Source organism: Calonectris borealis, chromosome 5 (genome assembly GCF_964195595.1).
Source record: "Calonectris borealis chromosome 5, bCalBor7.hap1.2, whole genome shotgun sequence".
NCBI classification, from domain to species: domain Eukaryota; kingdom Metazoa; phylum Chordata; class Aves; order Procellariiformes; family Procellariidae; genus Calonectris; species Calonectris borealis.
Window position 1 is genome coordinate 38,182,019 of NC_134316.1, and position 15,645 is coordinate 38,197,663.

The window sequence follows — 15,645 nt, forward strand, 5'->3', positions numbered from 1 at the left end:
GGTCAGGCTGAAAGAAACAAGGCTGGACAGAAAAATAACAGCTTTTCTGGACCAGCTAATGCAGCTGGGGAGAGCTGAACAAGCTCTCAGGTGTACAGCACCACCACCAGGTGCTCGCCCTGACACTTCTCCCTCCTGCCTGTCCCCTCAGCACAGTACAGCGTTTGTCTTCATTCCCCTCACCCCTGCCTCACTGCCTCCTCCTTCCTCATTCTGGGAGCCCTCTCCTTTTCTCCTCACCTCCTCCTTCCTCTCTCTGCTTGCTGTGACTAGACAGGAGAATACAGATTTATGTATTCCCTACATGTGCTTCTCATTTTTTCCGGTCCATCTCTGGCTGTTGATTTCTCCTTCTTGTAGGTGAGTATCTCTTAGCTCTCTTCTTCCTTTCTCTTTGACCTTTCCTCTGCTCCTTCTAAGGCATTCTCTCCTCTCATGCTGCGAAATGTTCATGCTGTCTCATACTGTGAAATGATCTCTCTCACGCTCTCTCTCGACTATGTGCCTAGCATGGTCCTCAGTGCTTTCTAAAGGATGCTATTTCACAATAAATACATAAGCGCTGCATCAGGCTGCTGTCCTCTGTAGCTGCCTAATCGGATATGGTATTTTAAAGGTGCTTCTTAGAACATCGAAGATGCCTTAGCTATCTTAGCATTTCCTTTTCAGCTCTGTTGAAATATATATAAAACAATTGGGTTTTTTTCATCCAGCTTGAGGTCACCAGCACATGCAGTGCTGTCCTAGCTTGCACAGCTCGGTTGCTGAGGTAGGGCTAGCTGTGCATTATTCTCCATTTCCCCTTTAAAATGCTCCATCTTTCTGATACTCCAGCTCTCAAATGTGCAATACGGTGACTCGGTGACAGGCTGGTTTGCTGCATTGTGGCATCCTCGGAGCAGCCACAGTGGTTTGTACACAGACCTCCCCGGGGCGAACGCTGACGGGAACACCAGCCGGTAACCCGGGCGCTCCTGAGTTATACAGAGCTATGCAAAGCCGCGGCTTTTTTTTGAGTGTAGAGCATCTGCTGGCCCTGCAGTTTTGGGGCTGAAGGAGCAGCCTCTCAAGAGAATACCTGCCTTTGAGAGAGTCACTGCGGCCAAACATCTTGAGAATTCTTCGTTACAACTGCCTCGGGGCCTGCACAGATCCAATGTTGCCTTATCATTGGGACCATTTATTATTGATATCAGAAATGCTGAGTCATTAAACAGAGGTCATAAAAACATCCTTATTCTGCTAAAAACATTAGCTCATCATTTCTGGTACTACAGAAGGCAGGAGAGACCAGGAAACCTGGTGCCTGTGAGAAGGAAAATGTGGACTGCATCAGAGGCCTGGGAAGACCAGAGAAGAGCCCAAAGTCGGTAGTTAATTAGGAAAAGCAGGGCATTGCTTAACGACAGGTCTCTAGGATCAGGATCAATTGCCATTTCTGAGTTTGTGTCCCTTGAGGTTACCATTTTACCCCACACCACTTTCATTTCTCTCTCTATAAAGGAACAAAACTAAAAATCTCCCTCACTTCTGTCTGAAGACTGTAAGGCACTTCAGAGGCATTAGCTAGCTAATCCTCACTGCAGAGAGCTGCTGTTAGCTCCATTTTTCAGGGGGAAACCAGAGGTACAGAGGGGTCATTTGTTTGCTCGTGATCTCTGGTTCAGGATTGCAATCTCCTGATTTCTAATCCTAGAGAAAGGCACTTTTTCTTGTGTTCTCATGCTGCTGAAGAGTTAATGTAGCAAGAGAAAGGATTTTAATTTATTTTACTACCTATGCTTTAAATTTATTTTCTTACTCCTCTTCCTCGGACAATTTTCTGAATCTGAAGAGATCCGTCTGGGTGGAAAAACACTTCTTGTAGAGATTATGTTTCACTATTTTAACACTGAAGCTGCAGACAAATATTTCCTTTGATAGTTGCGTTTGATTTCCTGCACTGCAGGGATGTCCTGCCAGCGTCCAGATTCAACAACAGGTGCACGGGGGTTATATCCCTTAGCTGCTTGGGTTTTTTATTTGGTTTCGTTATGGATTTCTTTAGAAGAGTAAATATGAAGAACCTGTACCGCGGGCTCACCAGCCAAGAAGCCACATCTTGTACCAAGCCAGAGCAAACACTCCAGGCTTTTTGGGAGCTTTTTGAGCAGGGTGTTCCCGCCACGCACCTGAGCACACACCGACCCACAGCGGCAGGCTCCGGTTCTCCGGGGGAGGCACGTCCCCCCCGTGGCCTCCCCCCCGCCGCGTTTAGGCTCTCTTTCCCCCCGGCGGATCCCGGCAGGCCTCGGGGGGAACCGCCAGCCGGTCCCCCCCCGGCTGCGGACCGAGCGAACAGGCTGCACCTCCGCGGGAGGGCGCGGGGCCGGCGCCGCGGAGGGGGCTGGCGGGGGCCGGGCCGCTGCCGCCGCCGCCGCCCCGTCGTTGGGGAGGCAGTGCGGGGCGGTAGGGAAAGAGTTAAGGGAAGGTGGCGGGGCAGGCCGGCTGTCGGAAGCGAGCATGTGCAGATTGCAACCGCATCCATACTACGGGCGAGTGTCACTGGCACACTTCCCCTCCCGCCGCCGCCGGCCGCAGGGCACCGATGGACCCCGGTGAGGCGATGAGCCGCGGCGCGGCCCGGAGGGCGGGGGGGGGCGAGCCGCGGCACCGGCACCTGCCCGCGGCCTGCCGCCGCCCCCACGCCCGCCCCGCCGGTAGGTGCGCGGCGCCCGCGGCGGCCTCCCCGCAGCCGAGCGGCGGCGGGGGATGCGCTGCCCGGGGCGGAAGGCGGGGGCTGGCGCCCGGCGCCGCTGGTTTCGCTTTCTGGCGGCAGGAGGGCCGTGCCGCCTCCGCCGGGCTGCGGCCCCGCTTCCCGCCGGGCGGGCGTCGCGCGGGGAAGCCGGGCGGGCGCCGGCCTGAGCGAGACAAAGGCGGGCGGCGGTGCCCGGGCGGCGGAGCGCCAGCCTCCCCGCCCGCGGGCGGCCCCGGGGAGGCGCGGCGGGGCCCCGGCGCGGGGTGTCGCCCCCTCCCGCAGAGCGGGGCCGTGCGGCGCGGCCTGAGGGAGCGGCGTCCCCCGGGGCGCCGCCCGCGCCGCCCCCCGCCGGCTGCGCCCCGCCGCCTCCCGCAGCCTCTCGGGGCGAGCGCCGGGGCGGGGGTGCGGGGGGTGTCGCGGCGGCGTTGCTCGGGAGCCCCCGGCCCAGCTGGGAGGTGCTCGGGGCTCTGGGGGAGCAGGGTGGAAAAGTTGTTGAAATTGGAACAGCTCTTCACTGAAAAGTGCCCCTTTTTGACAAAACCGAAGTGTTTGGAAACATCTTTTTTGTATTAATTTAAGTAAAACTTTATTCCAGGAAAGGAGGAGTAGATCGGAAGCAGCCCAGTGTTTGCAGAGCAGAACTGGGCGGTGGGGGCGGGCTGTGGTCCTTTCAGTGACTTTTCTGCAACCTTGTGAATTACTCGTGTGTAATGCTCGGAGGTCAGGGACCCGGATATTACGATCAGCTGAAAATGAGTTTTTCCTTTTTTTTTTTCTTTTTTTTTTTAAATTTAAATTAGTCTCAAGATGTTTGCTCTTGTTCCATTTTTGGTATGGAAAAATATTCAGAATAGCTGAATTTTGGCGAAATGGAAAATCTGATTCCTTCTGTCCCCCATCCTTTGCACTAGGGTTTTGAAAACTGTCTCTAGGATGCTGAGGAGCAGGGCTGCTGTGAGGCTGGCCTGTCCCTCTCCTCTGGAGTTGCAGTGTTACGCTGGGACTTCCTAGAGAGCGTTTGGCATTGCTGGCCCAAAGCTACTGGGGAAATACAAACTTGTTAAGACTCCTAATTACACAGCAGAAGCAGTAAAACTCTGTCAGGTGAAATATTTAGTATTGTTTTCTGACATCGTTTATTTGACAGGTTTGTCCTGTTTCCCTCTTAATTCTGAGGAAAAAGCAGACCCTGCAGGAGCTGAAATTTTTCGCGGGTGAGGTGGTAACAGCTCTGTGACTGCCAGAGCTGTGTGCGTTGGGGAGTTGCAAGAAGAACAGATTGCCCAAAGACCTCTGTTCTGTGGTTGCCAGGGACGCAAATGCATTAATATATGTACAGCATCAGTTAGAGATGGGGCTAGCTACTGTTTGGCGGTAAATAGGAAGTCCTGAAAAGCAAAATTACCATAGAACTATTAGAAAACAAAAAAGGAAGACTTACTGACATGGAGTCGTTAATGCTTGTAGCCACTTTCGGCCAGCACTGAGGAAAACCCTGCAGGAAGTCTGTAAGACACTCTGGTGCCCGTGGCACATCCTGAAGGTCCTTCCTGAATCCCAGCGCCTAGTCCCAGTGAGAAGGTATGACTTCTTCCATGCAAGGATGTCAGTTTTTCTGAGTGTGGTGACAACAGCTCGCTACTGTGGATAAATTAAGATTGTTCACTTAATTTGAAAGTAGGTATTTTCTCCCTGAGGAGCTTTGCGCGCATGTCTGCAAATTTCATAGTTCTGTGTTGAGGTTCCCACTGAAGAACATGGGTGTCCTGCTGTTTGTAGATGGGGAAACTGAGGTACAGAAAGGTGGCATTTCACAGGTAGACGTGAAATTGAAACACAAGAGTTAACTCCAAATCGTTTGGTTTAACTAGCAGCTATAGCAGCTTCCTAAACAAAGGTCAGCAGAAGTGTTACAAGCAGCTTATTCAATGTCTTGAATTTTGAGATTTTGAGATCCTCTGACCACAGGCATATTGAAAAAGGAAGTAGTATAGTCTGGTGGAAGGGAAATGGAGGGACAAGCGGGTGTTGAGGTAGTACTGCTTGTGACTGCGTAACATCTCCTTGCGGAGGCTCTGGCAGCACGTCTGTAGCCTTGGTCAGGCTTGCTGCTCCCACTCCACTGCGGGGTGACGGTGGAGGCAGGAAACGAGCCGCTTTGTCGGGAGAGTTCAAACCTTGGCATTCATGTGGCAAGATCCCATAGCAGTTTACAGAAATGGTCAAGGGGGTCTAAAACAAAGAGCTGTGGATAGCTTACTGACATGAGAGTAACCTAGATCTCTGCATACGTATGGAAATGATACCTGATAGCGGGGATTCTGCGATTTTGCTGACAATGTCATAACGTGATGTGGTGCCGAGCAGTGAAAGGCAAATTTAACCTTGAAGGGAGGTGCAGGTTCCTGACTTTGAGTGTAAGACAGGAAAAGGTTTTTGGGTAAGGTGGTGGATTCGACAGCATTCGGAGTCTTTAAATTGAGATATCTTTTTACAATCTATACTTCAAGTCAGCATCTTGGAGAAGTCCTAAGGAGTGAAGATGTAGGGATCCCTTTGGCCTTGTAATTTGTGGATCTACTTATTCCCACACATCAAGATCTCTGGAGAGGAGTTGTTTTGTTAGTGTCCTAAATGTGCTTGTAATACCTGTCCATTTGGTTAAGACAATGACTGTACTCAGCTCGCATGCTTCAGGGCTGACAGCAGCCACTGCATTGTCTCCAGGAAGGGTATTTCCTCTCATGGCGTAATTAGCTGGATGAATTTAGTTTTTGCCTTCCTCTGAAGCATTAGAAATGAGCCACAATCAAGAACTGAGCATGCCAGGAAGGAGGAGGTCTGGGGGAACAGGGGAGAGGGAGAGGAGACTGGGCACTCTTCCCCAGGGGGGAAAAACCCATCTTTTTGCTGTCATCACATGCTTTGATGGCAAGTCTTGTTTGTATCCTCAGAATCTTTCTTACCACAGAGTCTGGGTCCAGACTTTGTAGGTTTTCTCTTTCCTCTGCAGCATGGGATCGGTCACTAAGGGTCATCTGTGTGAGACTCTTTTGAACAGTCCTTTGCCAGTTTTGGAGTTGCCACGCTGGCTGTGGCGTGGCTTCATGTGCTCTTTGTTCATGGTATGCAAATCTAATCTCCTTAGACTGAAGGACTTCTGTCCTTATCCAAGTTACTGAGCTCTGTTGCAAGAAACTGCATGAAATTTTAGTAAACTGTGATATGCAGATATGCAGGAGGTTTGACTAGATTTTCGGCAAATAGTCCTTTCTGTTCTTAAACTTTCTGACAGCGGGAGGAAGTTTTTCCTCATGGAAGATGAAGGGAAAATATCCTGAAAAGGCTCCTAAAAAAGAAAAGCCTAATATATTGAGGAGGCTGAAAATGTAGTGGCATGAAGGAGACCTGCTTGTTCTGATGATGAAATCATAGAAGTAATGGGAAAATTTATTGTTGCCAATTGTACCTTAGGATTCTTTTGTTTCTGGATTGCCTTTAATAAATGTAATGTTTAAGAAAATGAAATTAAGTTGTTGTGCTGTGTTGTTTTGTTTCTTTTTTCAGTCTCATGCAGCCTGCTATTACATGGTAAGACAAGAGAGGTAACAACATGACTAATTAAAGGGCAGCAGTGCTTCATTCCCTAAGGGCTAATTATTCTGTAGAAAATGGGTCAATTACTTAGAGAAATTGTTTGCCAGCAGGAGGCAGGAAAAGCCTCTGTTCCCACTTCTCACCTTCCTTTTGTGGGAAGCGCTGCCCACCTCCATAGGCAGTTGCAATACCTTGGTAAGCTTTCAGATGCCAGAGCCATGTCCTGCAGATGGGGAAATGGCACCTGAGCAGACATATATGTGGTCCCTTCTGTCCTGTGTGTTCCTGTATAGCTGCAAATGAAGCAGTGTTCAACAAAAGTGTTCCTGGGTTGGATCTGGAGTGAAAGACATGAAGCTGAAGAATAAAGTGGGAGTTCTCTTTCAAAATAAAATCTGCCTGTTGTGAAAGGTGAAGTATGGTATTTTTCCTTACTTCTTCTGAAAGAAGATTGATCATCTAGGTAGCTAATGTTTTCCGACATAAAAGGTATTATCTGCTTGTGGCTTGCTTGGTATGGGTTTGTAAATGATCCCCTTTTACTTCTCAGATCTGCTTCCTGTATGTATTTTAGTATTCTCTGGTGACTTTATCACCTGGCCTTGTTGCTTGCTCTTAGACTCTGCAGGCTCAGTCCAGACTGAGTGGGGGAGCGGAGGGCTAGTTTGCCTTGTATGTCGGAAATAAACTGGTCTGCTTTTCACATTTCTGTGACAGTATGCAAGGCAGGAGTGTCTGGATGGTTTCTGAGCTCCTAGGTAAGGTGGTTGTGCAGGCACAAGAAAGAGTCCTGAAAGAAAGCTGGACTGGGCAAAGGCTTTGGCTCTGTAGGAGCAGATTACCAACATCTGTGCCAATTGGGAACAACATGCTCCTGGTTAGTCAGAGTGCTACATTCCTGGTTGTGAATGATATACCCAATAATGCCTAGTGGGAGCCAGAGCCTATGCACGTCACAGTCCAGCTAAAACAAGTGTAGAAGACATGTATTTGCATGTTCACGCTGCTCTTTAACATGTCCTTAGAGGCTAAATAAAAGCTAGACTGCTTTAGAGATTTGTTTGTAGGCACATCTGAATGAGAATACCAGAGGTGTCTAATCATTGTATAAAAGAGAGGAGCGTTTTATGTTACCCTTTCTTTTGTTCTGGATGTTGATTAGTGTCGCCACAACCTTATTTCAAGTCCCCCACCCTCACAGGCTTCTGTCAAAGCTGGATTAGATGACTGAGGGAATCTTCCCTACCGCAAATGCGTGCTGTCTTGCTTTTATTGCATAAGATCCAAGCATTAGTAGTCATTAGGTAAGTGTTGATAGCATAGAGTGGCGAAGCTACTGTTTGACTCCTTCCTTGCTGGATCTTTGCTCTCAGGTGCACCGTATATTGAAGCTAGCCTGTGTGTAGGACTTCTGCGAAGCACCTTTCTGTCCCCTTCTCCGTGACTCTGCCGGGAGCATGGAGGAGATGATGAAATATTACTGAAGAGGAAGCTCTCTCTTTAGCATGGGTAGCTGTGGCATAATGCTGTGTGTACTGCTTAGTGCCTTCTGGGGAGGGGGAGTCTGTTTTGTTTGATGTTTTTTCACCCTGAAGATAGTCAAACTCATTCAGCTCCACCAGCCTATTCTGGGCTGAGGAATCTTGGCCAGGCCTATATAGAGCTCTAGGTAGAGTGGTTTCTTGCTGCTTACGACAGAGAGTGCCTGCTGATAGTGGTATATGTGGCTGTTTCCTCTTCTGCTAACCAACCTAGCAAAGTCGGGCTTGCTTAATCCCCGGGGCACTCTTGGACCCATGTATTTTCTTTGTATTTTGTGTCAGCGGAGGTTTATGGTAAGGATGCTTCCAGTAAGTTCTAGAGGAAGAGTTATTTCTTTTTGTGATGTCAGGTGTTTTCAAGATGTGCATATAGTTTCCCCTAGTGGCATGATAAACCTATAGTTTCCCCTGGTGGCACCAAACCATGTGATTGGGTTTATTTTGCTCCAGCAGATCTTGCAATTAAGCTTTTAATTGGAAGTGGACTTGCACAAAAGCCACAGGATGTAGGGCACAGTTTATAAAGATGCTCTAATGTCTACCAGGAAGAGAGGGGCCGCTGCGAAGGTAATGTCACGATTCCTTAGCAATATAGAGCTTGGCTGTTGTTGCTTTCGGTTTTCCTTTGCTGGTTAATACTTTACCATGGAGATGAGGTGCTGAGTTTCTAAAACATCAGCTTCAGTCACTTCAGCTGAGGGAGGCTAGCATGGTATCAGGAGCGCCCCGGGCAGCTGAGCCATTCCCATTCTGTGCAATATATAATGTAGGCAGTATTATATTTTATTATATTGGCATATAACTTGTGGATGTGCAAAAAGTCAACTCCTAGAATCCAAGTCCTCCTGTTAGATAATTATATCCTTTTGGAAGCAATGCCGCAGTTTCGTGCTTGTATTATGAGGTATTACTGCTCACCATAAAGACAACTAAACGCTTCATTCTTTCATAGATTAGCTAGAGTGTAATCAGTTTTTCAAAGATCAGATCAATAAGTAGAGGATGTTGATTTCTAAAAGGGTTGTGTATGCACATGCTCTGATTCACCTCTGATTTTCACGGTACGAGCTCCAAGAGGTGCAATAATGCTTAGTGCTCCAATTTCAACTTGGGGTACGCTACCTTGTGTGTGGCATGCGTGGGGGTTGTTTTTTTGTTTTCTTTTTTCTTTTCCCAGCTACATATCGGTCATAGAAGGCAGGAAAGTGTCACATTCTGATGGGAGAAATGTAGTTTTCCTGGTTTGAGATCCTTGTTTGAGAAACAAGGACTGGACAATGTCATGACAATGATTAAAATTTGCTACACTTTGGACCAGAGCTTAGCAACATTTGGAGTACTAAAAAGCTGTAAGTGCTAACACCAGCACTTCCACTGCATCTTTCATCTCTCTATTCTTAATGAATTTTCAGTGTGTCTTTGTGAGGCTAGTATTATTAGTGTCATTTTGCAGACAAGTAGATAAAATAAAATGCTTGTATAAGCACATTCAGCAAGCCAGAAAAAGGCAGGAATAAAATTCCGGAATACTAATGTTTCAACCTGTTCTTGAGCTACTATCTTGTACTTTCTCTTTTGCCAGAAAAGAGATTAAAGGCATTAATTTTGGTAGCTTCCCCCCCCCCTTTTTTTTTTCCATTGGGTTAGGCAGCATAAAAGTGAGACATTATTATGCAACATATCTAAGTGTGCATGTGATACTTGAAAAAATGGTAATCGGATAAGTTGCTAGGCAACAGTACTCTGCCTTCAATTACGAAAAAGCCAATGAGTTTGCTTTCATGATGTAACATGTGTTCTGTACTTCTTCATAAAGCAAGTGTAGGTGGAGTTTTGTTAGTTGCTCCTTTTTAACTTACCTCCTGCTTAACCTGCCATATTGCGAGGTCAGATTTGACCCCAGTTTTAGAGAAAAGTATTCACAGAACCTGAAATCAACCGAAAAAATGTTGGATGAGCTCTTAAAGGTAATGAAGCTTATGTAAGTGTATATAAGTAAATAACCATTCCCTCCCATGGGTCTGTGGGTCTCTGATGGTTCAACAGCTTATGGAAAGTAGTCTGTAGCTCATCCTTGGGACCACGAAAAATAAGAAAATGCGTGAGAGATTTATGTTAAAAGGTAGATGGCAGGGATATGTGGCAAGCTGTGAGAAGTCTTAAAACACTCACACTGGCCTGTTGGCCCAAAAATGTTGAGAGCTGTGGTAATGCATGAAAATCTGAATGTAAACCCAGCTGGTTCATTTTCATTGCCTTAGCAAGAACAGAATGGAAGGAACATAAGCAGGGATGCGTGTACATGGAGGAAAAAGTAAATGAGAGTCTAATAATGTAAGACAAATCTAGCAGCAGGAGGGAATTTGATTGTGTGTTTGTTTGAAACCTGAGGGTTTTTTTTTTTGGTTTTGTTTTTTTGGTTTTTTTTTTGTTTTGTTGTTTTTTAAAGACAGATTGCAGGATAACAACAACAAAAAAAGACAGACTCTTGGCAGTTACTCTGAACACATTTCTGCTTTTGGCGATAAATAGCCACAGAAGCATTTGCAGATACTGTAGTTGTGTGGGGGTGCGGGCATCTGCCCAAGCCTCTTCAGCTGCATGGCGGCAGCATGGCTTTTAAAAGAAATCTGAAATGCTGGAGGTCTAATGTGCTTCTCAAGGTTTTGCCAGAAGTTTTCAGTAGAGATAGGGGACCCACCTGGAGGTACCTGGAAAAGGATGCACCTAACCTTGGAAATCACTTGTTTTCCTGGGTAACTGCAAGTTGTTGCTTTACAGAGTTGTTTTTCCAATTATTTTGTTGTTGTTGTTCCAGAAGAGAGGCATTTCTTTTTCGGGAGGTAGGGACTGTGTAGCAGTGCATGCCCTAGGTATCTCTCTGAAGTAATTCAGTACTTTTGGGAAGGAAATTCAGCCAAACCTACCATGTTTTGTGCTCTGTCTACTAGTCTAGGTTGAGAGATGTTCAGATCCCAGCTGGTCTGTGTGCAGGTTCAAAAGCTTTCATCAAAAGGTGTGTTGGGACTTCAGTTGAAAGTGAAATCTGCATCACGCCCGTGTAAGTCCTGCCAGAGCAGGGTGAGTTTCTGAGAAGACAGATGCTCGCTTTCTATTTCCAAATTTGGCACTTTCTGCCCAGGAGAATCCCAGATAGGTCACGGAGCAGGGTTGTGACTTGGTTTCTCTGTTGGTAGGACAGTTTATCACCGGGTAGCTGCATGGAGCTGAGCTTTCTTTTTTGGTGCGCTTTGGAAATAATGAAGAAGTGTAAATGCTAAAATAGACAGTTGAAGGAAGGCACAAGTAACCACTTCCCAGGAATTTGCTTTCCTTTTTGTTTGCTTGTTCTTTGTATTCTCATTGATGAGCACTACTGCTAAATTATGCTAACGTGCAGTCCTCAACCGGTTGGTGTCTGTGTTGGAGGAACAGTCAGAGCATGGGCAAGTGCTGTTTTGGGAAGCCTGAGTCTGGCCTAGTAGTGGATTTTAGATTTTCACTATGTCTGTATATGCAGTTGAATGGTCACACCACTGTTGTTTGTTTGTTTCCCTACTACAAACATTACACATTTTTAATCATTAGTATTTCAACACAGAAAGTTCATTTATATACAAAAGAAAAAACAAATCCCCTTTTCTGAACAGCTTAAGCGATGTATTAATCGGGTGACCTTTAAGGTCGAACCTTTATCTTCAGCTCTACCTCTCTGCTCGTGTGTGTTACGACATAGTCTTTGCTAATAAGAGTTTCTTCAATGATTACTTCCTTTCAAGTGTAGGTACGTGTGTAACTAAAGGTATGCTTTCTTTGAGTTCATAGAAATGAAGTTTTTTGTGAAAAAGGAACTTCTTCCTGCTGGGCGGTGGCCCGTGAGCCAGATCTGAGAGGCGATAGAGCTGAGAACTAACGGGCGTTAGGGCAGCGTGGGGGTAGCATGCAAATGGCTGATGAGTTCCTTGGTCTGGCCCCAGTGAAGCCCCATGAGTGCCGGTGCCAGGGAGGGGGCTGGATTGAGCGGGACTGCGTTGTCCTAAAGTTAGGTTGCCTTGAAGCCTTTTGTAATGTTCATATTTCTGCATTGAAGGAGTTGGGAGTGTGTTGCGGTTGCTTATTTTACGTTCCTCGCTCTTTTACAAATCAAACTATAGACAAATAGATCTGACTATGTAAAAAGCGTTCGGAGTGTTCTTGTGATTTTAGGGAAACGCTTTTTAAAATGTTGTTTGCATGTGTCTGATAAATAGTTCAGTAGAAACCTATATCCAACTGTGACAAAATGCATATAATAAAAATAGAATATGTGCAAATAATTTTTAGGGACATCAATTTTAGAACAATTTATACCAGAGCTAGCTAACAACCAAGTTCTTTCCCAGTTTGATGTACAAATACCTAGCTGTTAAAATAGCAACTATTTCTCATGGTAAGAGAGACTCCAAAGTAGATGCCAGCCTCAGTGCATAGGCAGAAGGTGCTAAATGTGTCCCTATAATACCCATGTTACATTGATTTAATTAGTGGTTTTATGCTATTCATCGCTCCGTTAATCTTGGTGGGAAGGTTTTGTTGGGGGAGGATTAGTTATTTAATCTGCATTTTTAATTGGAGTGTTTTTGTAGTTCAGTGTTATCTAAATAAACAGGGTGGATTTTCTTTGTTGTTTTTTTTTTTTTAAGGAAAACGTTTCTCTTGAACTCCTGTAGGACTTTGGTCCTCGAAAACTCTGCGATTCATTAAGATAACGTGAAGATCCCATTTGTTACACAGCCTGACACATGAATATTCTTTCTCTGTAACTTCTTCACGTGCAATTAATCCAGAAAAATGCTATGTATAGAGAAGCCCTCGGAGTGTAAGATCTGTGAGGCTGACGCGAGATACTTGTGTGTTGGCGCTGGCACCTCGAGGCGTGACTTCTGTGAAAATCTGGAGCGTGGCATCCTAAATGTCAGCGCTTGAAGAGAAGGAGAAGTGTAGCCCAAGCTCACGGGCTCCGCGTGCTCGGGTCATGCAGCCATGCTGCCCGAGCCCAGTACGGAGGTGAAAGGCCGTCGGGTCGCCAGAGCCCGCTGGAGGCGGCGCCGGTGCCCCCAGGGACAGGCTGGGGTGGTGGGTGGGTGGCAGTGGCAAGGGCCTGCCTACACGAAGGCCAGGCTCTGTCCCGGCGTGGGAAGGGGAGACGAGAAGCGTGATGATTGGAGAAGTGAGGGAGAGGGGAGGTGGGGGAGACAGGGAGGCAACGTTGGGAGAGGGAGGATGGGATTGAAAAGGAGTCAGCGGTGAGGCTTAGTTCAAAAATTGGGGGATCGGCCAGGAAAATAGAGACAAAGCACTTCCTGGTAGAACCTTCAAGGGTTAACCAAGACCTTGGCTGAGATGGTAGCAGTGAGGAACCTTTGGTCACTGGCTCCAGTGAAGTTGCTCCGTGTGTTTACTGTGGCTGGGATCCAGAAGGACAGTGAAGAGTCAAAAGGCTCGGCCTCACCAGAGGAGAGGCAGCTGCCAGGGAGCCGCCCCGGACAAGGGGCAGGTACAGGCGCCTGCCTGGGGCTCTGGAGAAGTCAGGTCTTCCAGGGCCCCATATACCAGCGCTAAGCTATCCGTACACACAGCTCTTTCAGCGTTTAAAGCCTCTCTTGCACTGCGCCTCATTAAGATTAAACTGTACTTTTTTGGTTTAGGAAGGCTGTCTGGTTGGTGTGTTAGCTGTTGGTCACACGCACCTGGTCCGAAAACGGCTGGCGTCTGAAACTGCTCGGACCTGCTGGAGGCAACCCGGTCGATCCGCGGATGCTGTGAACCAGGAGCTGACCAAAAAGCGGGAGAGCTCCAGGATTCCTCCCCGGAAAAGGTAAGGGCTGGAGGGTAAAACCGGTGGAAGTGCACTCATAGACCAGAAGACCAGAGCAGTTTTCTGAGTACAGAGCTGACTGCGTTGTAGATGGGACCTTTGAAATTTAAATATGTAGAGTGCATAAAGGATGCACTTCAAGATGTGAAGTTACTTCCATCGGTTCAAGCTGCAAGTTGCTTTCTGGAAGTGTAAGTAAGGTCACTGTTTGCACACATTGCCCTTGATTTCTGTCTGCTTTGAGTCACATCATTCTGATTGCTCGTAATTTATATTGCCAAACTTATTCCAGTGTTATTGTCTCTTTAAAACCTCACACTCGGATAGCCTTAGGCAGTTAAAACAATCAGGACAGTGGAGCAGTATCTCAGAGCTAAACCAGAGCAGTAGGTAAAGAGCGGAGGGTTGCTCTCTTCGGTGGTAAAAGCACAGGTGTGAGTTGGATGATGAGGAATCTATTCCTGGCCCTAACAAGCAGTGCAGTCTCTGTACCTGATTCACCAGTGCGTTACTCTACTAATCTTTTTAGGCTCATCTTGCCACGCTACTGTATCCGTGGCAGTCTGTTACACTTGCACAGAGTGGATGTAAAATGCTGTCAAATTGGAAGAGTGATTTATATCCCGGCGCAAAACTTTATCTTGGTCCTGGTAGATGGGCTGGACATTGTGGGACCAGAACAACAATCTCCAGACCCTGTAGCATTTTCAGACTGCTCTGTGTGTCTGCAATATGCGGTGTGGTGCCCTAACAGGAGGTTAAGCACAGGTGCTCTGATACAGCTTGCAGCAGTTCAGGCTATGGTATTGTTTTCCCTGTTGTGGATAAGGTTTCATGGGTAGGTCATGCACACTACTTTATCTCTAACTGGGAACTTGTTTTGAATATGTAGGTGCTACATATATAAAATTCAGATTCATGTAGCACCTTCCTCCCTCAGCCTATCCTGTCTCAGGGGTCTCTACCCTCTCTTAGTGGTAGTGCCCAAGAGATCCTGTGCTAGAGTATCCTGTTGTCCCACTCTTGTAGATATTCTTGCTCTGATAGTCCCCTGTCCCTCTCTGAGACGGGGGAGCAGACCCAGTCAGCTGCTGAAGGAAAGCAGTAGACTTAATTGTGGCGATGCTGACAGTGTGGACAAGCAGGGTGCTGCCTCGAGCTCCGACTGTGGTCTTGCTGCCCATTGTGTAGCTGAATACAGGGCTTCAGTTGGTCAAAAAGTGTTACCTACAGAGCAGTAAAGTCCAGACCAGTGCTGCAAGGTTATGACAAAGCAAGTGTCAGCAGCTTCCCGGGAAGGCCGCTGGTGATGGACCGAGCCTTGGAATGAGTCCAGCTGTTTTGTCAATGATGCAGCCATGAGTACTTTTGAAGAAAGCTGTGTCTGGCAAGCACTCTGGTGTACGGTACTATCGCTGTGAGTAGAGCAAACGCTGCTTATTGCCTGCCCTCAAGAACCATTAAAGGAAGTGCAGATATCTCCTATTACTGTTAAAACAAAAACTGAGCGCCGTATGGGCAAGAAAACATAGATCCATTGGCAGCAGAACAAGACTATGAATTATTCATTCCTCCAATGTATGTTCCATCCACTCGGGCTGTTCAGGATGCTGTCTGCTGGAGATGCAGACAGATCTGCTTCCAAAGCCACAGGGACACGACCCTGCAGACTGTGATCACCACTCCGCTCAGCTTGTCCTCCATGAAACTGGCTTGTGCGATGTTGTGACATCCTTGAGGACACAGAAGTAACCTTTGATCATCCTGCGGGCTGTTGGTAGGAACTGTTGTAACACCAACGAAACTGGGATGCGTCTGGTAGTGCTAGTCTGGAATTGGCTGTGAGGTGGGGGCAGTGAGTTAGGACCAAGATAGAAGCACTGACTGCTCTGGCCTGTTTTGCAAAAGGGAGG

General features: G+C 47.2%; 1 protein-coding gene across 3 annotated transcripts in view; it reads left to right on the forward strand.

Moving 5' to 3' along the window:
• The first annotated feature begins 1,258 nt into the window (after nucleotides 1–1,258).
• Nucleotides 1,259–15,645, forward strand: part of TMEM229B (transmembrane protein 229B) — a 35,090-nt gene continuing 20,703 nt past the window's right edge. Inside the window, exons 1-2 of one of the 3 annotated variants that reach the window (XM_075151899.1) lie at nucleotides 1,259–1,366; nucleotides 13,563–13,732. The gene's annotated coding sequence lies outside the window, so the exon portion shown is untranslated. Of the gene's footprint in view, nucleotides 1,367–3,180; nucleotides 4,319–13,562; nucleotides 13,733–15,645 lie in introns of those variants that run through there. The other 2 variants (XM_075151900.1, XM_075151897.1) reach the window with 2 other exon arrangements.